Raw genomic sequence first — 22576 nt, forward strand, 5'->3', positions numbered from 1 at the left:
AGTGCTTTTCAGGATCCTAAGAAATCTGTCTACCCCAAGGTTGAAATCTTTTGTCTACTCTAAGGTTGGGAAGATTTTTTTACTTTGTTTTCATATTAAAGTTTTATAATTTTAGCTTTTTATGTTTTTAAAGATTTTATTTTATTTTATTTATTTTTTTTTTAATTTTTTAACGTTTTTATTTTTGAGAGAGAGAGAGAGAGAGAGAGAGAGAGAGGGAGTGAAGGTGAGCGGGGGAGGGGGAGGGGCAGAGAGAGAGGGAGACGCAGAATCGGAAACAGGCTCCAGGCTCCGAGCCATCAGCCCAGAGCCTGACGCGGGGCTCGAACTCACGGACCGCGAGATCGTGACCTGGCTGAAGTCGGACGCTTAACCGACCGCGCCACCCAGGCTCCCCTAAAGATTTTATTTTTAAGTAATCTCTGTACCCAAGGAGAGACTTGAACTCATGACCCTGAGATCAAGAGTCTCACGCTCCACTGGCTGAGCCAGCCAGTGCCCCTATAATTTAGCTTTTATGTATAGGTCTGTTACCCATTTCACATTAATTTTTACAGTGGTGTTAGGTAAGGTTGGAGGTGTTTTCCTATGGATTTCCAGTTGTGTATCATTTACTGAGAAGCCTCTTCCTCACCAACTGAATTACCTTGTTCTTTTGTCAAACATTTATTTCTTTTTTCAAAACTTTTTTTATTGTTAAATGCTATAAAAGAGCATAAAATGAATGTATAGCTCTGTAAATTATTTGAATTTGACCCCTAGTATGAGTACCAGTCAGATAAATAGAACATTCTGGTGACTCGAAAAGCCCACTAAAGGTTGGTTACAGTTCCCTTTCTTTGCCTTTGTAGGTAACCACTAAGCATACATACCTAAACAGTATAGTTTTGCCTGTTTTTGGATATTACATAAATGGAAGCAAACTACCTACAGTCTTTGGTATATGGCTTTTTTCATGCAATAATATTTTTAAGATTTGTTTTGAACTGAGCTACAATTTGATCATTTTATTGCTGAGTAGTGTTTCACTCTACGAATAGACTACAATACATTTATCCATTCTATAGTTGATGGGTATCTGGGCTATTTCCAGTTTGGAGCTGGTATGAATAATCTTGTACAGGTATCTTGGTGCCTACAAAACAAGGTATCAGGAAAGATATGTATTTAGAAGAGAAACTACTTGGTCATAATATATTGTGTTTTTGAAGTCTTAAAATATAGTGTGTGTTCCCCAACATGGTTATACCTGTTTCCACTCTACCAGCAGTGCACCAGAGTTCCCGTGGTTTTGTTTTTTTGCCTGAATGGTCACAGTTGTTTTTTTCTTTTAATTTTTTTAACGTTTATTTATTTTTGAGACAGAGCATGAATGGGGGAGGGTTAGAGAGAGAGGGAGACACACAATCTGAAGCAGGCTCCAGGCTCTGAGCTGTCAGCACAGAGCCCGACGCGGGGCCTGAACCCACGGACTGTGAGATCATGAACTGAGCCGAAGTTGGACGCTCAACCTACTGAGCCACGCAGGTGCCCCAACACAGTTTTTTTTTTAATTTTAGCTACTCTGCTTGGTATTTTACTGTGATTTTAATTTACATTCTTTGACTATATGTTAATTGACCATTTGGATATCCTTTTTTTGTGAAAGCCTGTTCAAGTCTTTTGCTCATTTATTTTCTATTGAGTTTTAGATCTTTTTCTTACTTTTTTTTTCTTTTTTAATGCTGTCTTTTGTCTAGAAGTTTATTTAAAAAATTTTTTTTAATGTTTATTTTTGAGAGAGAGAGAGAGACAAGAGTGTGAGTGGGCAAGGGGGTAGAGAGAGAGGGAGACATAGAACCCGGAGCAGGCTCTAGGCTCCGAGCAGGCTCAGCACAGCACCCAACGCAGGGCTCAAACTCATGAACCGCGAGATCATGACCTGAGCCGAAGTCAGAGGCTCAACCGACTGAGCCACCCAGGCACTCCTGGAAGGTTATTTTTAAATAGTTAGATCTGTTCACTCCTTTATGCTGTAGTTCTTTTGATGTCTTGCTTTAAAATGTTTTCCTTCACTGGAGATCATGAAGATACCAATGTTATTTTTCACATTTAGGTCTATAATTTGAAATTGATTTTTGTATATCATGTGATGTAGGGATTATATTTTATTTTTCCTTCATTTGGATACATAGTTGTCCTAATACTATTAGTTAAAAAGAATGTTCTTTCCACAGTGCTATGGAATGCCATCTCTGTTATAAATTTAGAGTCTATAAATATCTTGGTTCTGTGTTCTTTGTCTGTTTGTCTATCCTTGGATCAATACCGTTCTCCCTCAGTTAGTGCAGCTATTTTTTTTTTTTTAATGTTTATTTATTTTTGAGAGAGACAGCATGAGCAGGGGCGGGGCAGAGAGAGAGAGAGAGGGAGGGAGGGAGGAAGGGAGAGAGGGAGAGAGAATCCCAAGCAGGCTCCATCCATACTGTCAGCAAAGAGCCCAACATAGGCTCGATTCCATGAACCATGAGATCATGACCTGAGCTGAATTCAAGACCTGGACATTTAACTGACTGCACCCCCCCGCCGGTGCCCAGTACAGCGTTTTAATAAGTCCTGGTAGTCCTCCTTGTTTTGGTTATTTTTGGCTCCCTTGTCTTTTTATGTAAATTCTAGACTCTCAGTTTCCATATACAGATTTGTTTGAATTTTGGTTCAAATTCCATTGAATATATAGATCAGTCTGAGGAATGATGACATTGTCACCTCGAGTTTTGCATCTTTGAAGCTGATATTTTTCTCCATTTATTTTAGTATCTGTACTTTTCTCAATAAAAATGTATAGTTTTCTCTAACTTTGAGTTTTCATCTGTAAGTGTGTGATTTCCGTTTACTTTGGGTGTCTTTACTTTTGTCAATGAAGATTTACAGTCTTCTCTTTTAGGTATAGTTTTCTCTGCATGGTTTCCCTCTAGCTTTCGATTTATTCTTTGGCATTTAATAAGTTTTAAAATCACTTAACTTAGAAACAATTTCAAATTTATAGAAAAGTACAAAAATATTACCAAATTTCTATATCCTCTTGGCCCAGATTCCCCAACTTTCGGCATTTTATTACATTTGCCTTATCATTACATCTCTCCCTTCCTCTCTCTTCCCCTTCTTGTCTCTACACACACATGTACATGTTTTACGATTTTTCTCTGGGCTCCCTTGAAGAAAAATTATAAACATAGTGTCCATTACCTCTAGTATGAATGTGTATTTTTCTAAAAACAGGAACATTCTTCTCCATATAAATTGTATACCTGTCAAATCAGAAAATTAGCATTGTTATAGTATTAACATCTCACCCACAGGTTCTTTCAAATTTCACCATTTGTCCCCCAAATGTTCTTTTTTAAAAAAAAAAAATTAATGTTTATTTATTTGGGGTGGGGGATGCAGAGAGAGAGAGGGAGGGAGGGAGGGAGGGAGAGAGAGAGAGAGAGAGAGAAAGAAAGAAAGAAAGAAAGAAAGAAAGAAAGAAAGAAAGAGAGAAAGAGTCCCAGGGAGGCTCCATGCTGTCAGTAGAGAGCCCGACACAGGGCTTGATCTCAGGAACTGTGAGATCATGACCTGAGCTGAAAGCAAGAGTTTGGATGCTTAATCAACTGAGCCACTCAGGCACTCTGCTTCCCCCCACCCCAGAGTGTTCCTAATAGCAAAAACAAATGAAAGAACTTTCCTCCCTGTTCCTTTATGGTCCAGAATAAGTTTCAAGATCACTCACTGCATTTGGTTGCCATATTTGGAATTTCTCAGTATTTTGTCTTTCATGACCTTGACTTTTTTTTTTCTTTTCCAGATTTTATTTTTTGGGGCACCTGGATGGCTCAGTCGGTTGAGTGTCCGACTTCAGCTCAGGTCATGATCTCATGGTTCATGGGTTCGAGCCCCGTGTCCGGCTCTGTGCTGACAGCTCAGCACAGAACTCAGATTCTATGTCTCCCTCCCTCTCTGCCCCTCCCCTGTTCATGCTTTGTCTTTCACTCAAAGATAAATAAACAACAACAACAACAAAAAGATTTTATCTTTGAGTAATCTCTATATCCAATGTGGGGCTCAAACTTACAGCCCCAAGATCAAGAGTCACATGCTCCACCAACTGAGCCAGCCAGGCACTCTGACCTTAACATTTTTATGAGAGACTGCACACTTGGTAGAATGATCCTTAACTTGGGTGTATCTGAGGTTTCCCCCTGATTAGACTCAGATTTTGCATTTGAGCAGGAATTTCATACAAGTGATGCTGTGTTCTTTGTAGCACATCATCTCAGGAGTTTGTGGTGTTGATTTGTTCCATTATGGGTGGCGATAACTCCCACCTAATGGTTAAGCTGTTATCTGATTGGTTTGTTCACTATAAAGTTAATAAGAATCTTGTATTTACTAGTAATGATTAGGTAATGTCTTTTGTAGGGAAATACTTTGAAGTTGTTGTAAATGTCCTGTTTCTCATCAGACCTTCTCCCTCTGGTTTTAGCATCTGTTGGTGATTCTTAGTTGAGTCCAGTAAATCTGTGGTAGCCAAATGGTGACCTTTTAATGTTGTCATTCCTTTAGCGTTTATTGACGCTCTGCAGTCAGCTAGGGCTCTCCTTTGTTGTTATCTGTGTACCCCCTATATAAATATGAACTTACGGGTTTCTGTTTTATGCATTGTATCAAATATAGCCAGATTTGGTGGAAACTTCTGGTTTTAATAGGTTCTATGCTGGCTGCTGAATCCTTTAGACATATCTTCATTGTTCTTTGAGTCTTTCGTTATAGTACCAGAAGTTCCGTTCTTATGTTGAGTTTTTTTCTGCCACAACCCTGAAATCAGCCATTATTCTAAGAAGCCTTGGTTTCTTTTAATAGACCATGGTATTTACAAATCAAAATTTGGGTGCTAGATGTTCTCACAGCCAACAGAGATAGGAAATAAATGTATGTGTGTGTACACATCCACCTGTATCGGCTTTTGTGATCTATTAAAACCAGGAGTTTGCACCAGCTCTTTTCAGTTCTGGTCCAGCATTTGGAGTTTATTATGGCCTTCTTCCATTGTATATTTGTGCCCCTCTAATCCTACAGTGAGAAACCTCGCTGCATTATCTTCAATATATTTCCTCATTTCCTCAGTCCTTGTGTTTGTAGCTAGTCTCCAACTGCCAGCCACGTTTCGCAGCCCTGGCTCCACTGACCCGTGCTGCCCTTGCTTATTATGTCCCTCTGTACCAGCAACACTGGTTCACACCAGCCATAATGGCCAGTTTCCATGAGTGTAGTACCTGGTGGCTTTTTTGTTTTTTTGGTAGATGTTATAAGTGCTAACTTAAATTTTTAAAAAAAGTATTTGTTGTTGGTATATGGGAATATAATTGAAAATATTTTGTTATTTATCAACATTTGTAAGATATTCTTATTTATTTTTACATCCTTTTGGGTTTTCTGTGTGTACAATTATATCATCTGCAAATAGTGACACTTCTTGTTCTCTTTTCTAATCATCAGTCCTTGTATTTTTCTTTCCTGACTGTTGTGGCTGGGATCTCTAGGATAAAGTTGAATAGAAATGATGGTTGCAGGTACCTTCAATCTCATTCCTGATTCCAAAGGGAAAACTTGCACTGTTTTGTTTTTACGTTTTTTGTTAATAGATTTTTTTTTTAAAGATTGCCTTTATTTATCATTTTAAGAAAGTTACCTTGTATTCCTGGTTAATTAGGAATGTTTTTCTTAATGAATGGATGTTCAGTTTTATCAAAAGCCTTTTCTGGCATCTGTTTAATTACATGGTACTTGTGTCTTGTTCTGTAATGTGATAAAGTAATTAGAAAATCAGCTCAGTGTTGAACTATGAATTCTTGGGTAAAAACCCACTTTGCCATAGTAGTATCCTCTTCTGTCTATTGCCAGATTCAGTTTGCTCATACAATTATTTAGAATTTTTTTGCATTTATTTTCATGAATGAGAGTAACTTGGAATTTTCTTTCATCTGTTGGATTTCAGGATGTAGATCATGGTTAATTTTTGGTGTGTACCTTTTTCTGTTATCTGGAAGAGTTTGTCTAAAATTAGACTTATTACGGGGCGCCTGGGTGGCTCAGTCGGTTGGCGGCCGACTTCGGCTCAGGTCATGATCTCGTGGTCTGTGAGTTCCAGCCCCGCGTTGGGCTCTGTGCTGACAGCTCAGAGCCTGGAGCCTGCTTCGGATTCTGTGTCTCCCTCTCTCTCTGCCCCTTCCCTGCTTGCTCTCTGTCTCTCTCAAAAATAATAAACATTAAAAAAAATTAAAAAAAATAAAATAAAATTAGACTTATTTCTTAAACATTTTGTTTTTGGGATGTTTGTTTATTTTTGAAGGAGAAAGAGACAGAGCGTGAGTGGGGGAGGGGCAGAGAGAGACACACACAGAATCCGAAGCAGGCTCCAGGCTTCGAGCTGTCAGCACAGAGCCCGACGTGGGGCTCAAACTCACGGACCACGAGCTCATGACCTGAGCTGAAGTAGGAGGCTTAACTGCCTGAGCCCCCCGAGCCCCTACACTTATTTCTTATTAAATTTTGCTAGAAGCCATCTCAGCTTGGACTTACATCTGGTCAAGTTTATTTACTAATTAAAGTACTGCTCCAGTTTCGATCTATCTGTTTTGGTAAATTGTACTTTCTAGGAATTCTTTGAACATTTCATCAAACTTTCACCAAAAGTTTGACCTAAATATGTTGATACTTATTTATTGTTATTGGTATTTTAAGTGAGTTTGATGTAACGATGTTTTCATTTTGACTTTGGTGTTTTGTACTTTCTCCTTCCTCTTGAGTCTCGCCATTATCTGTCCGTTTTTTTGCTCGTCTGAGAAGCAGTTTTTGGCTTTGTTGGTCTCTGCTAATGCACATGTATTTTGATTTTGATGCCCCACCTATACTCCACCTCCCTTAGCTGGCTGGTGTGCCCATGCCCCAGCGATGTGAGCCCTAGGACTCATACAGCTGTATTTTGGGAAGGGTGCCTTCATCTGAGAAGCTGCCTTGCCCAGGAAGGGACTCCAGCACATCTTCCAGTGTCTGAAGCCAGCTCACCTACGTCGAATCCTCGTTCTGAGACTTACTAGCCAGCGTGAACAAGTTTCTCAAACTCAGCACTTCAATTTTCTCTTCAGTAAAGTGAGGATGGTAATTGGACTCACCATATAAGGCTGTTGGGATGATTAGAAGCTCCTGTACATATTGAGGAGATTAGCCTATTGCCTCTGTATTACAGATATTTTGTCTAAGTTGGTATTAAAAAAAAAAAAAAAACAACAACTTTATGCTTTACAGAAGTTTTAAATTTCTGTGTTAAAAAACTTGGGAGTTTAAAAGGATTAAAGTATTTCGAGCTATTGTCAGCGGTAGTCAAATTCTCATTTTCTAGCTGTTCTTTTTCCTATTTGTAAGTTATTCCCTGTGACTTCATTTCCTTCTGCTTAGGGCTGGATATTTATTCTTTATTATTAGTTCATAGAAGATGGGAAAAGGGAGAAATAGTGACTTTCCAGCCCAGTACTGCTCAAGAGAAATGGAATGTAAGTCACATGTAATTGTAAAATTGTTAGTAACCAGGGGCGTGGGGCGGGGGGTGGGGGGGTGGGGGGCCTCAGTCGGTTAAGCGTCTGACTCTTGATCTCAGCTCAGGTCATGATCCCAGGGTTGTGGGATTCTGCCCCGTGTCAGTCTCAGCACTGAGTTTGGAGCCTGCTTGAGATACTCTCTCTGTCTCTGTCTGTCTCTGTCTCCCTCCCTCCCTCCCTCCCTCTTACTCCTTCACTCTCCTTCTGCCCCTCCCCCGCTCGCTCTCTCAAAAAAAAAAAAAAGTGGGGAGGTGGAAAGAGTAGATGAAACGTAATTGTTGAAGCTGAGTGATGGGTACGTGAAGAGTTCATTATACTATTCTTTCGTCTTTTGTATGTGTTGGGATATTTCCATAATAATGTCTTGAAAGTGTACTGAGGGGGTACCTGGCCAGAGCTTGTGACCCATCATCTCAGTTTGAGCCCCGTGTAGGGTGTAGAAATTACTTAAAATAAAACTGGGTACCTAGGTGGCTCGGTCAGTTAAGCATCTGACTCTTGATCTCAGCTTAGGTCTTGATCGCAGGGTTGCGAATTCGAGCCCTGCGTTGGGCTCCATGCTGGGCGTGCAGCCTACTTAAAAATATATTTTTTTTAGTAACCATCTTATAAAGGTAAAAAGAAACAAATATAATCAATTTTACCTAGTATATTTTACTTAACCTTAAGTAACCAGCGACAATATTATTTCAGCGTGGAATCAATACAAAAATTATTACTGAAATATTTGCATTCCTTTTTTTATACAAGTCTTTGAAGTCTGGTGTGGATTTTATACTTTGCCACATCTCAGTTTGACTAATCACATTTCAAGTGCTCTGTAGCCACATTTTGACAGTGGCTACCAAGCTGGATCTTGTGTTAGTTTAGGGATCAGCTCAAAGCTGTCTAAAATTGCTTTTGACTTTGCTCTTAAAAAAATTTTTTTTTTATTGAGGTATGATATACAACATTATATTAGTTGCAGGTGTACAACATAATAAGGCAGTGTTTGTACACACATGATCACCACAGTAAATCTGGTATCTGCCACCACACACGGTTGCAGACTTTTTTCTTACGATGAGAATTGTTCAGATCTGTTCTCTTAGCAACTTTCAGATATGCAATACAGTATTGTTAACTGTAGTTGTCATGACATACACAATGATGTCCCTGGGACTTACTTATCTTATAACTGGGAGCTTGCACCTTTTGACCCCCTTCACCCATTTCTCTCCTCCTCCAGCCCTGCCGCTGGCATTGCCAGTCTGTTTTGTCTGAGCTCAGTATTTGTTCTTTTTATTGTCGTTTTTTAGATTCAGCATGTAAGTGAAACAATATGGGATTTGTCCTTTTCTGACTTACTTCACCTTAGCATAATGCCCTCGAGATCCGTTGGTGTTGAGATTTTGTTCTTTTTTATGGCTGAGTAGTGCTCCATTGTGTTTTCTCCGTTCTTCCATTAATGGACCCTTGGGCTGCTTCCATGCCTTGGCTCTTGTAGCTGCTACTGTAGTGAAAGTGGAGGTGCAGACATGGTTTTGAGCTCGTGTTTCCGTTTTCGTTGGATACATGCCCGGAAGTGGAATTGCTAGGTCACATGGTAGTTCTGTTTCTGATTTTGTGAGGGACCCCCGGCCTGTTTTCCACAGCAGCTGCACCTGTTTACAATTCCCACCAACAGTGCACGGGGTTCCACACCTCGCCAACACCTGTTGTTTGTTGTTGTCTTTTCGAGCAAAGCCATTGTAGCGTGTGTGAGGTGAAGACTGTGCTGTTTTTGAATTAAGCTGCTATTTGTAATTGAGGTGTGATTGTCAGCGTTAAAAATACAGATTTCAAAAGCTCTTTGGAGTCTGTTTTTGTTCAGCCATTTATTTTATATATGGTGTTGACCATTGTATCTCACAGATGTGATTTTATACATAATCACATGTATCTCCTATTTAATGCCAGAAAAAATGCTTATACATATATTTAAAGACTATACAGAGGTGCCTGGGTGGCTCAGTGGGTTAAGCATCTGAGTTCAGCTCAGATCATGATCTCCCAATTTGTGGGTTCGAACCCCGTGTAAGGCTCTGTTCTGACAGTGCAAAGCCTGGAATCTGCTTCAGATTCTGTGTCTCCCTCTCGCTGCCCCTCCCTGGCTTGTGTGCGTGCTCGGTCACTCTTTCTCTCTCTCTCTCAAAAATAAATAAACATTAAAAAAAAAAAAAGAATATACAGTCTTTGTTTTTCATCAGAATATGAGATTCTAGTTATTAAATTACTGAAAATGAAATAGAGAACATTTTTAGAATTTCTGATAATGTGGTTAAATGCCTTTCACTATAAATGCAAAATTTTCTGTACTTGAGACATCAAATGAAGGTACCTGAATCTTCTTGCTTCTGGGTATGTCAGTTTCCCATTCCTTAACTGATTTCTGTTACCAGTTTTTGTCTCTTGGTAAAATTGTTAAAGTTTGTTACCAGAGCCTTGGAGCAGCAGATACATAGTCTGGGTGTCCCTATCAGCAATGGAGGATGCTGTTCCTGTGCCAGTTTGGAATCCACATGGGCTGGGGTTGTGCTGGCGGGAGGGAGGGGCCTCAGCCTCAGGTCGGGGTCTGTCACATGTGGGTGGCATGCCATCATCCGGGCACCGGGCTCTGTCTGCTGGCCCCTCCAGTGCACCAGTGCCCAGTGGTGTAGTCAACAGTTTGGCAGGCCACCTAGGCAACAGAGGAGATGGCGTCTGTGATCCTGACTGAGCAAGGACAGAGAGGGCCAGACCCGAATGCCTTGCGAGCACTGAACGTGAGGGCCCCTTCTCACCACCAGCTGGCCTACCCTTTCAGCTTCCAGAAGTCTTTCTAGGAAAGTTTGCTTTTCTCGTGATACAAGCGACACATGCTTCCTTAGACGCAGTTAGGAGCTAACTGGCAGTGGGAGTTGTTCTGCCCGGTCTTTCTGCACTTCGCCTCTGTCACTGAAGCCCGGCTTCCCCACTTCTCAGTCCCTGTCCCCGCTTATAGGGCCATCCAGGACTTGGGGTCAAGGCATTTGATTCTACACCTCTTCCCTGAAAGCTACCAGGAAAGAAATAAGGTCTCTTCTCTGAAAAGAGGAACTGCTAGAAGCCTGAGGCACAAACTGAACACAGAGCAGAGAAGGTGGCTGGGAACTGACCCTAAGGTTAGGAGTCCTGGTCTGGAGGAATGTGTGGAGCCATCTTTGCCTGGAGTCACGACATCTGGGGTCGGAGTGGGTTCTCAGAAGCATCAGGAGGGTGTGATGACCAGCAGGCCAGTGGAAGAAAGACCATCCAATGGGAGAGAGTGAACCCCTGTGCCTTTTGTCGGTGGAGTCCAGTGTGATGCTGGAGGATTGGTGGCGAGCAAGAGCCTTACTGGCAGGTTGGAGAGTGAGCATGGCCCTGCACCTTTTAGTCCGAGGTGCCTGGCTGTGTGTGGCCGTGGAACGCCTGAGATGTGCTCTAAGTGTGCAAGTGCATACCGAATATTGAAGGCTTGGTACGAGAAAAGAGTACGAAACATCTCATTAATAGTTTAAATGGATTACCTTTGATAGAATATTGTGGGTGTTACTGAGTGAAATATGATGTGAGTAGCATTCACCTGTGGGGTTTTTTTCTTTGGAGTGGGGGTTTAATAGACTTCATTTTTTGGAGCAATTTTAGATTCACAGAAAAATTGAGCAAGGAGTACAGGGAGTTCCCACGTACCCCTCCTCCGTCGTCACACACACACACACACGCACGCACGCCCCCACACGGTCAGCATCCCCCACCAGAGGGGCGTTTGTGACAGTTGGTAAGCCTATACTGATACATCATCATTAGCTCAGAGTCCATAGTTCCCATTGGGTCATTTGGTGGTGTACATTCTTTGGGTTTGGACAAGTGTCTAATGCTAGGTATCCCTATTACGGTATCATGCAGAGTGGTTTCACTGCCCTAAAACATCTTCTGTGCTCCTCCTGTACCTCCCTTCCTCCGCCAACCCCTGGCAACCACTTTTTTTCTTTCTTTCTTTCTTTCTTTTTTTTTTTTTTACTGTCTCTGTGGCTTTGCCTTTTCCAGAATGTCCTGTACGTGAAATCATACAGTATGTAGCCTTTTGAAATTGGCTTCTTTCCCTTAGTAATGTGCATTTAAAGTTCCTCCATGTCTTTTCCTGGCTTGGTGCTCATTTCTTTTGAGTGTGAGTAATATTCCACTGTCTGGATGGATCGTAGTTTATCCATTCACGTTCTGAAGGACATCTTGGTGGCTTCCAAGTTTTGAAATTTTGAATAAAAGTGCTATAAACATTCATATGCGAGTTTTTTTTGTGTGGATCAAAGTTTTCAGCTCCTTTGGGTATATACCAAGGAGCATAATTGCTGGATCGTATGGTAAGAGCATGTTTCGTTTTGTAAGAAGCTGCCAAACTGTCTTCCAAAGTGACCGCACCATTTGCGCTCCCACCGCCGTGAACGAGAGTTCCTGTTGCCCCACTTGCTCACCCACGTGCCTTGGACTTTGGCCTTTCTGATAGGTGTGAAGTGCTGTCTTGTTTTCACCATTGTTGTTAGTGTGTGTGTGTGTGTGTGTGTGTGTGTGTGTGTGTGTGTGGGTGTGTGTGTTTTAATTTACTGCATAGCTCACATTTGTGGCTTGCATTTAATTTCTCTTAGAAAGAGCTGGGGTGCACAGCTCCAACGGAGTTGAAAAGGAAGGAAAAGAGGTTCCTAGTAGCTGGAGGTGGAAGTGTGGTCCCGAGGAGGGTGTTTTGTGTCTTCAGCCTAGTGGTAACAGTGTGCTTGTATCCTCATGGAAATGATGCAGGAAAGAAGGAAAGATTGATGATCCGAAGAATGGAGGGGAGAATCCACAGAACAGAGTCCTCAAGCAGATGGCGGGGCCTGGTGCGTGAGCAGAGGTCTCACCTAGGCGAGGAGGCGTGTGCTGGGTAAGCATGCCGAGGGGCACAGCTCCAGGTAGACGGCTTGGAGCCTCTGGAGACAAACTGCCAGTGGGTTTTCAAACAGGTCGTTAGGACTTCACACCATCATCATTCTGCAGTGCTGTTTGCAGCGCTGAGTGTTGTCGTGGCCTTTAAATGTTTGCAGTTTCAGCAAGAGGTCTGTGCCCTTCCCCTCGTTGTGAGACCCACGGGGACCAGATGCTTTGACAGGCGCCTGCTCACCTGGCCAGGGTGCCCTGTTAAGGCTACATATCCGGTGGGTCCCCGCCTCCTGCTGCTGCCCGCCTGTGCACCTGCTTCACATGGAAGTCTCTGCTCTGCCTCCCCTCAGCTTGCTCTCCACACCTCTGCTCCCTTTCTTCTGCAGCTCCTGCGGGGAGGCACCCCTCCCTCTTCCTTCGGACTCTTAGCCCTCCAGTGAAAGTTTCTGTGCCTCCTCTCCCTGCCTTGTGAATTTCTTGGACCATAACAGTTTTAGTAACAATCCTGGAGGCCAACTCAGTGTTATCACCACATTCTGTGTTATGGGAAGTTGGGGATTCTGCAAAAGGCAAGTACTTTTTGTGGTTATTATTTTAGGTCACTGGCTAGTCTCTGGTGTGGCTGTCCTGGCACCAGGTGCCTCCCTGTGGCCGGGTGTGGGGTGGACGGAGGGGGCTGCCCCTGGCCTGGGTGCCCAGGTCAGCAGGGCCATGTTGGTGACGAGCTTGCGGAGTGTGTTGAGTGGCTACCTTTGGAATTACCTCAGTCACTCAGTTTTCAAGTGTTGCCTATCCCACTTACAGTGTCTGACTCAAAGCCTTTCCGGCTTCTGTTCTATTTATGGGTTTTTTCTTCCCCTCTGGTGATATCTGGGTATTGCTGTAAAGACTGTTAGCACCCTGTACTAAATGACTGGTTACTGGAATTTTCAGATTTTAAACGGGGTGCAAACTATAGCCAGAGAAGTTAGTATACTTTGATATCAGCATGTCATTTGATCACAGTAGGTGATTTGTGGTTTCAAGATAGGTGAAAAAGAATGTAAGAAAGACATATTTCCAGGGTCGTGAGTCTTTCTTAACTGTCTGATTTGCTGCTACTAATAAATTCAAGTTCTTTTTCTCTTTTGCCATATGGAGCTTAAATGCAGAGACCTGAGGTATTCTGTAAACATTTGAATGTGTGAATTGCCATGTGCCAGATGACGGAGCAGTGGCGCTAAACTCGCCCCGGCATCCTGACTTGTTCCGAGGCTGCTTAGACATTTATCTTCGTCCAGCTAAGCAGAATCAAAACAGTCATTGCCTTGCTTACTAGACTTCAAAGAGGACTTCCTGTATATACAAAGACCATATTAATAACAGTTACATGCTTAAAACCATTGTATATAACTATAGTTTCTGGCAGAGAGCAGGTACCACTGTGCCTTCATTAGTGCGCAAAGCCACCCTGTTGACTTCTGTAGAACCACTGGGCGTTCATAGGTAGGCCCAGTCAGAAGGTTGACCAGCAGCTATAAGAAACCAATGGTTGCAGATTTTTTTAGGCTTTCTCTACTTTTTAAAAAATATAAACTGAAATTGAAGTAAATCCTAAAACAAACAACAAAACACAAAGAACCTCACTTCCACATTAGCTGTAAAAAGAATGCTATCATAATGTAATAATAGGGAATCAGTAATTAATGTTTATTGAATTTTTAGGAAGCACCTTTGAAGTCTTGAAATTGCTAAAAATATTTTACTCTCTGCGATTATATAAATTACATGTTCCAAAACATTAAAATATTTAAATAATTTTGCACCTAACTCATGGTTCTGTTAGCAATTTTATGGTAACTAATTGGAAGAGAACTTAAATATTAATGTTAGTAATTATTTCCCAAGTAGTACCACTTGCTTACAGAACCTGCATGTGCTTTGGGAAAGCTGAGTTCAGAAAGGAAGCAGAAAAGACTGTAGATGTTTTAGTGACCACACACGCAGTCATCCCTGGACACAGGTAGCTCCCAAAAGATTGTGTGTGAACTGAGCGAGGGAAGTGGCGGTGGGAGTAGCGGAGACCGAAGGTGAATTGGCGATGTGGAGTAGCGGCTTCATTTCTGTCATTGAGCATTTACTGGGTGCCTGCTGGATGCTGGGTGCTTTGTGGGACTTAAAGATTCTTGAGTGTCATGAGAAGACGGACGTTTGAAAGCATAAGGTAGTCGTGTCAAGCGCAGAGGGGGTACAGGAATCGGGGTAATTAACTCTGTGGGGCTGTATTGCTTGAGGGGCGGGGAGTAAGTTGGAAGAAAGCACAGTTCACAGAAAAAGAATCATAGCCCAGTGAGGTTTGTAAGGGTGCCTAACAGCTGCCTGGTAACGGACGGGAGATCGGTGTTTCAGGATTGGAAATGGCATATGTACTGAGGCCCCACAGTTGAATGGGGCAGAGGTTTGGGATTTTAAGGAGTTTCAGCTGGGTAATTCTGCAGCGACTAAGCGACAAGGGCCTTGTCTGTCGTGCTTGATCCTTTTAGGCAGGGGACCTATTGAAGGGTTCAGAGCAGAGGAATATTCTGGTCACATGTGCAGTGTGAGAAGCCATCCTGACAGAAGTAGAGGATATGTGGAAAGCAGACAGATGTGTGGGTTGGGGACCAGTCAGGAAGAGACCGCTGTATAGTCTCTGAGGCAGGAGATGTTAACGGGACAAAAACAGGCATGTTTGCTTTGTGTTTTGTGTACATGAGAATCCTGGCTTTAGCCTTCCCTGGGCTGTGTGACCTGAGATGTGCCATTATTACCTGACCACCTTTAGTGCTATTATGCCCCAAGGTGCCGTATTTTCTTTGGGTCTATAATAAGTTTAGCTGTAAAGTCTTTATTCTTAAAAGTTTATTTATTTTGAGAGAGAGAGAGAGAGAGAGAGAGAGCAAGCACATGCAGGGGAGGGACAGAGACAGAGAGGGAGAGAATCCCAAGCAGGCTCCACACTGTCAGCGTGGACCCTGATGTGGGGCTTGAACTCATGACGCAGAGATCGTGACCTGAGCTGAAATCGAGAGTCAGACGCTTAACCAACTGAGCCACCCAGACGCCCCTACATGTAAAGTCTTTAAATAGTAAGTCTGAGTTTTTCGTATTGCATTTGGAGTTTCTTTTTTGGAGATTGCTTTTATTTTTATTTTTTTATATATATTTTTAATGTTTTTATTTATTTTTTGAAGGAGAGAGAGAGAGAGAGAGAGCGAGCGAGCATGAGTGGGGGAGGAGCAGACAGAGAAGGAGACACAGAAGCTGAAGCAGGCTCCAGGCTCTGGGCTGTCAGCACAGAGCCTGATGCGGGGCTCGAACTCCCGAACTGTGAGATCATGACCTGAGCCGAAGTCGGATGCGTAACTGACTGAGCCACCCAGGCACCCCTGGAGATTACTTTTAAAACTAGAGTGTAAGCCTAGCAGGAAAATGAATTTGGTATCTTTCTTACATGTATACACATTGGCCACAAACGACGGCTTGTACCACAGAGTAGAAAACCAGTTTACTGAGAAAGGATGAAGTGTCTTAAGTCACAGGTGCAGATCTCAGGTGTCCGTGGCACTTGCATGTGTTTTCAGCAGGAGTGCCAATTTAGGAATAAATATATTCTCTTATGGAAAAACGTCTGGGTTACAACATAGGATCTGAAGTAAGTAAGTAAATCAATAAAATGCCTTTATATAAATACATTTTATCTGTATGTGTGTAGGATTAGGGGGACGACACTTATTTAGTGTTTATTCTTGTACATTTATTTTTAAAGAATATTGATGTAACCAGACTGGGTTTATCCTTCTGTCTTAAACCACTTAAATGAAGGACAGACTATCTCGAACAGCATTGTTCCAACATTGGACAGCAGGCAGTACAGGACGGTGATCTCTGAGAGACAGAGAAACTAAACGAGCTAAGGACTGGCCAAGCTTACTGCCTTGAGAGCATTTGCAGGCCGTGGCTCAGGAAGAAAGGAGGGAGTAGCCCAAAGAGAACCTGGTGGTTTCCTTGGGGTGGGGAGGCCAAAGTAAATTTACAGGGCAGAGTACCAGAGAAGAGAGGGCTGCAAAGAGAAAAAGAGAGTTTTGGAGAACCACGTGGGATTCTCCTTGAATACTCAGCTGTGTACGGATGAGCACGGGCATGTGTGGAAACTGCGTGCCAAGGAAAGAACCCAGGAAGGGAGTCGTGCAACAGTCCTTGGAGCATGCAGGGCCCCAAACAATTTGTGTGCCCACAGCCAGAGTGGGGGAATCTTGCGACACACAGATAGTGCACTCCCAGGGTATTGCCTCAGTAGTGGGGCAGATTGAAGGTGCTCTCATCCTGGGAGCATCTCTACCTTCCCAATGGGATGCTGCCTGATGCACGAATCACTTAATAAAGCCAGTTAGATCTTTAAAAAAGAAACAAACAAAAAGGTGTTCTGATCCCACCTCCCAAGTTTTACAAGCAAGCCTTGGGAAGACCAGACTCTTCCCAAATAACCCAACTATGGCCCAGAACAAAGCTCAGAAATATTTGAAGGCGTAAAACAATACCCGTGACCTAACACGGTAAAGCCTACAGTGTCCAGACTATCTGGTCAGAAATCATGAGGCATGCAGAGACAGACGCAGGCAAGTACGATCCATAATGAGGTACAAAATGAAAAATAGAAACAGACTCAGAAATGACACATGTGATAGAATTATTAGCTAGATGTTAACGCAGTTATCACTATATTCTGTATATTCAGCCAGATAGAGGAAAGCATGAGCATGTTAAAAGGAAACACAGAATAAAAGAAAACCCAGGTGAACTTCTAGACTTGAACGCGTTGGATGCTGCAGCAGAAGAGGTGAAGGAACTTGAGGAGATAGCAATAGAAAGTATCCAAAAAGAACCATGAAGGAGAAGCCTGCAGGGCAGGGCGGGGGTGAACAGAGCATCAGTGAGCTTTGAAACCGCTTCCCGGGGCCCACTGTGTATGCGTAATTGGAGTCCCTGAGAGAAAGAATGGGAATGAGGAATACGAAAAAAATTTGAAGGAATAATGGCTGAAAAATGTCCAATTTGTTGAAAACTATAAACCCACAGATCCCAGAAGCTCAGTAAGCTTCAAGCATAAGAAAGATGAAGAAAATTACACCAAGACACATCATCATTGTGTCAGGGAAAACAGCGGTTAAAAGAAAAATGCAGTCAGGAAAAGCGATGCATTAGGGGTGCCTGGGTGGCTCAGTGAAGTGTGCAACTTCAGTCAGGTCGCGATCTCACAGTTCGTGGGTTCGAGTCCCACATTGGGCTCTGTGCGGACAGCTCGGAGCCTGGAGCCTGTGTCACATTCTGTGTCTCTCTCGCTCTCTGCCCCTCCCCCACTCATGCTCGGCCTCTCTCAAAAATAAATCCACGCTAAGAAAAAAATTTTAGAAAAAAGATGTATTATGTATTGGACAAAGATAAAGACGGCACGGCGCAAGCCAGGAGATGGAGAGAGAACAGCTTTAAAGTGCAGAAAGGCAAGAGCATAACCTGGAATTGCAAACCAGCAAAAATGTCGCTTAAAAGTGAAGATGAGATCAACATTTTTTCAGACGTAAAAAGCCAAAAGAATGCATGGCCAGTGGATCTCCATCACAAATATGGTAAAGGAAGTTCTGAGGTAGAGAACAGATGTCACCAGGTGGATATGTGAGTCTGCGGAAAGAAAGAAAGACACTGCAAATTGTCAATGTATGCAGAAAATACGTTTTAAATTACTTTAAAATACAGTTGTCCAGTTTTTTGATGTGTATTTTTGAGAGAGAGCAAATGGGGTAGGGGCAGAGAGAGCGGGCTACAGAGAATCCCAAGCAGGCTCGGTGCTGACAGCAGAGAGCCCAGCGGGGGGCTTGAACTCGAGAACTGTGAGATCCTGACCTGAGCCAAAGTCAGACGCTCAGCTGACTGAGCCACCCAGGCGCCCCTACAATTGTCTGTTTAAAAGAAGAGCAGTGGTGTGCCTGCCTGGCTCAGTCAGTGGAGCAGGCAATTCTTTTTTCTCGGTCATGAGTTCAGGCCCCAGGCCCCATGCTGGGGGTAGAGATTACTTAAAAATAAAATCTTAAAAACTAATAATAAAGCAAAAGCAGCAACAAACCATGAGACTTACGTGTAGAAGGAAAATGTCTGACAACAGTAACATGAAGGCCAGCTGAGGGGAATGTAGGATTCTTGTATGTTCAGTGGTAAAGTCTTACTTGATGACTGTGGTAAGTAAAAATGTACACCATGACACTAAAGTGACCACTTCAAACAGAAAAGTGTAGCTCACAGTTCAACAAAAGAGATAGAATAGAGTCATAAAAAATACTCAATTTTTAAAAAGCTGAAAAAGAGGAAAAGGAAACAACACATGGGTCATTAGAAAAATAATTAGGTGATAAATTTTATAAACTTAAATATCCATTTAATATCCACAATTGTATTTAATATAAGTGATCTAAACATGCCAATTTTAAATTAAAAATTTTTTAAAAATTGTAATGTTTATTTATTTTTGAGAGACAGACAGAGCTTGAGCAGGGGAGGGGCAGAGAGAGACACACACACAGAACCGGAAGCAGGCTCTAGGCTCTGAGCTGTCAGCACAGAGCCCAATGTGGGGCTCGAACCCACGAGCAGTGAGATCATGACCTGAGCCGAAGTTGGATGCTTCACCCACTGAACCACCCAGGCGCCCCAAACATGCCAATTTTAAAAGATTGTGAGATAGGAAAAGTAGCACGTCCCAGCTATATGCTTTCTGCTGTAATGTGCTGTAAACATAGAGATGTGCACAGTAAAGTCATAGGCAAAGACATGCCTTGCCTTATGTAAGTAAAAAGCTGGAGTGGCTCTTTAAGTATCAGAAAAATAGATACCGGAGCAAAGAGAGTAGTTTCATACTGATACAGGGGTCAGTGTATTAAGAGGACGTAACAGTCCTAAATGTCTTTGCACCTAATAACAGAGCTTCAAAGTATGTGGATGAAAAACTGATAGAACTTCAAGGGAAAACATTGCTGGATCATAGGGTAGTTCTATGTTTAGTTTCTTGAGGAACCTCCATACTGGTCTCCAGAATGGCTGGAGTTTGCATTCCCATCAACAGTGCAAGAGGGTTCCCCCTTTCTCTGCATCCTTTTAGCCATTCTGATAGGTCTGAGGTGGTATCTCATGGTGGTTTTGATGTGTATTTCCCTGATGATGAGTGATGTTGAGCATCTTTTCATGTGTCTGTTGGCCATCTGGATGTCTTCTTTGGAAGAGTGTCTATTCATGTCTTCTCATTTCTTAACTGCATTGTGTGTTTTTGGGTGTGGAGTTTGATAAGTTCTTTATAGATTTTAGATACTAACTCTTTGTCAGATATGTCATTTGCAGATACCTTCTCCTATTCCGTAGGCTGCCTTTTAGTTTTGTTGATTGTTTCCTTTGCTGTGCAGAAGCTTTTTATCTTGATGAGGTCCCAATAGTTCATGTTTGCTTTGGTTTTCCTTGCCTTCTGCAACATGTCTAGTAAGAAGTTGCTCTGTTGAGGTCAAAGAGATGGCTGCTTTTGTTCTCCTCTAGAATTTTGATGGTTTCCTGTCTCACATGTAGGTCTTTCATCCATTTTGAGTTTATTTTTGGGTGTGGTGTAAGAAAGTGGTCCAGGTTCATTCTTCTGCATGCCACCCTCCAGTTTTCCCAGCACCACTTACTGAAGAGACTGTCTTTTTTCCATTGGATGTTCTTTCCTGATTTGTCGAAGATGTTGACCGTATAGTTGTGTGTCCATTTATGGGTTTTCTGTTCTGTTCCATTGATCTATGTGTCTGTTTTTTTGTTTTTTTTGTGCCACTACCATACTATCTTGATGATACAGCTTTATAATATAGCTTGAAATCTGGACTTATGATGCCTCCAGCTTTCTTTTTCAGGATTACTTTGGTTCTTTGGGGGTCTTTTGTGGTTCCATACAAATGTTAAGGTTGTTCTAGTTGTGTGAAAAATGCTGAAAAATGTTACAAGAAATAAGTCAGTCAGGAAAAGACAAATACCATATGATTTCACTCATATGTGGAATTTAAGAAACAAAACAGATGAACACATGGGAAGTGGGGAGAAAAAGAGAAAAGAGGGAACCCACAAGAGACTCTTAAGGATAGAGAACAAACTGAGGGTTGATGGAGGGAAGTTGGGGGATGCGTACTAAGGAGGGTACTTGTAATGAGCACTGGGTGTTGTATGTAAGTGATGAGTCACTGAATTCTACTCCTGAAACTAATATTGTATCATATGTTAACTGACTAAAATTTAGATTAAAAAGAATTTCAAGGAAAAATAGATACATACAAAATTATGGTTGGAGTTTTTAACACCTCTCAGTAATTGATTGAACAAGTAAACAGAAAATAACTAAGGTTATAGAAGACTTGAATGACATTGTTAGGCGACCTGACCTGACGGATGTTTACAGAAAACTCTACCCAACGATAGCACACTTACACATTCTTTTAAGTAAATGTCAAACATTTACCAAATAGACTATATTCTGGCCCATGAAAAGTCATTTTTTTAATGTTTATTTATTTTGAGAGAGTGTGCATGAGCCAGGGAGGGGGAGAGAGAGAGAGAGAGAGAGAGAGAGAGAGAGAGAGAAAATCCCAAGCAGGCTCCGTGCTGTCAGCACAGAGTCCGATGCAAGGCTCGAACTCAACAAACCATGAGATCATGGCTTGAGCCAAAATCAGGCATCAGACACTTAACTGACTGAGCCACCCAGGTGCCCCAAAAAAGTCTTGATAAATTTGGAAGAATTCAAATTGTACAAAGCAGCTTCTCTGACTACGTGGAATTATATTAGAAATCACAGATGAAAGACACTTAGCTACACATGCAAGGAAATCATGTCACACGTTAAATAGCCCATGAGCCAAAGAAGAAGTCAAGAGGGTAATTATAAAGTATTTTGGACCTAATGAGAATGGAAACACCACACATCAAAATTTATAAATCATTGTCAAAGTGCTGCTTATAGGGACACTTAGAACACTAATCACCTCTTTGTGCAGAGAAAGGGCTCAGTGACTTGTTCTCTCACCACAAGAAAGCAGATCAAAGAGCTCGTTACACCCAAAGTAACCCAAGACAAGGAAATAATAACATAAAGGCAAAAATCAACAAAACAAAAAATTGTTAAATATGGAAAGTCCACCAAACCAAAAGCTGATTCTTTTAAAAGTAATAAAATTGATAAACCTTGAGCCAGGCCAAAGATTTGAATAAATACTGCATAAGCCTGTGAACAAATATTTAACATAATTAACGCTTAAGGAAAACCACCGTGAGACAGTGCTACACAGTCATTACAATGGCTACCATGAAAACAGCTCACCACATCGATGAGGATGTGGGTTACTGGAAATCTACAACATTGCTTTTTGGGAATAATTTGGCAATTTCTTAAAAGTTAGACATGCACCTACCATATGACCCAGTTATTCTATTCCTTGGTGTTTATCCAAGAAAAACAAAAGCATGTGTCCATACCAAGATTGTACATGAGTGTTCCTAGCGACTACTGTTTGTAAATAGCCAGAAACTGGAAATAGCCCAAATGTCTCTGAATGGGAGGATGGATAAAAACAAGGTGTGGCTTACCCACGTAATGGAGTACTACTCAGTAATTAAAAGAAACAAAGTCCTGATACATACCTGGGAATCCTCTCCAAATAACGGTACTTGACAGAAGAAGCCAGACGCAAGACATTATGTCGTGTGATAGAACTTCTGGACTTGCATAGTAATCGGTAGAGACAGAGCCCAGTCCAGTGGTTGCCTGTGAATGGGGGCAGGAGGAGAGTGAGTACAGGAGGGAGGGAGTTCAGGGGGCACAAGGAAACCTGGGGGCGACGGTCAGTGTTCATTGTCTTGATCTCCGTGGTTTCATGGGTGTGTGCGTATGTCAGAAGTATTCAGGTCGACGCCTCACATATCTTCAGCTTCTCCTACGTCGGCTA

The 22576-nt window shown here is 42.1% G+C and overlaps 1 protein-coding gene across 5 annotated transcripts in view; it reads left to right on the forward strand.

Moving 5' to 3' along the window:
• FAM193A (family with sequence similarity 193 member A) overlaps window positions 1–22576 on the forward strand; it is a 161134-nt gene that overhangs the window by 46362 nt on the left and 92196 nt on the right. Inside the window, exon 1 of one of the 5 annotated variants that reach the window (XM_078446362.2) lies at window positions 12298–12555. The exons of the other annotated variants lie outside the window; for them this stretch is intronic. The gene's annotated coding sequence lies outside the window, so the exon portion shown is untranslated. Of the gene's footprint in view, window positions 1–12297; window positions 12556–22576 lie in introns of those variants that run through there. 5 annotated transcript variants of the gene reach the window in all.

The sequence above is a fragment of the Panthera onca genome, chromosome B1, assembly GCF_046562875.1.
Source record: "Panthera onca isolate mPanOnc1 chromosome B1, mPanOnc1 haplotype 2, whole genome shotgun sequence".
In the NCBI taxonomy this organism is placed as follows: Eukaryota; Metazoa; Chordata; class Mammalia; order Carnivora; family Felidae; genus Panthera; species Panthera onca.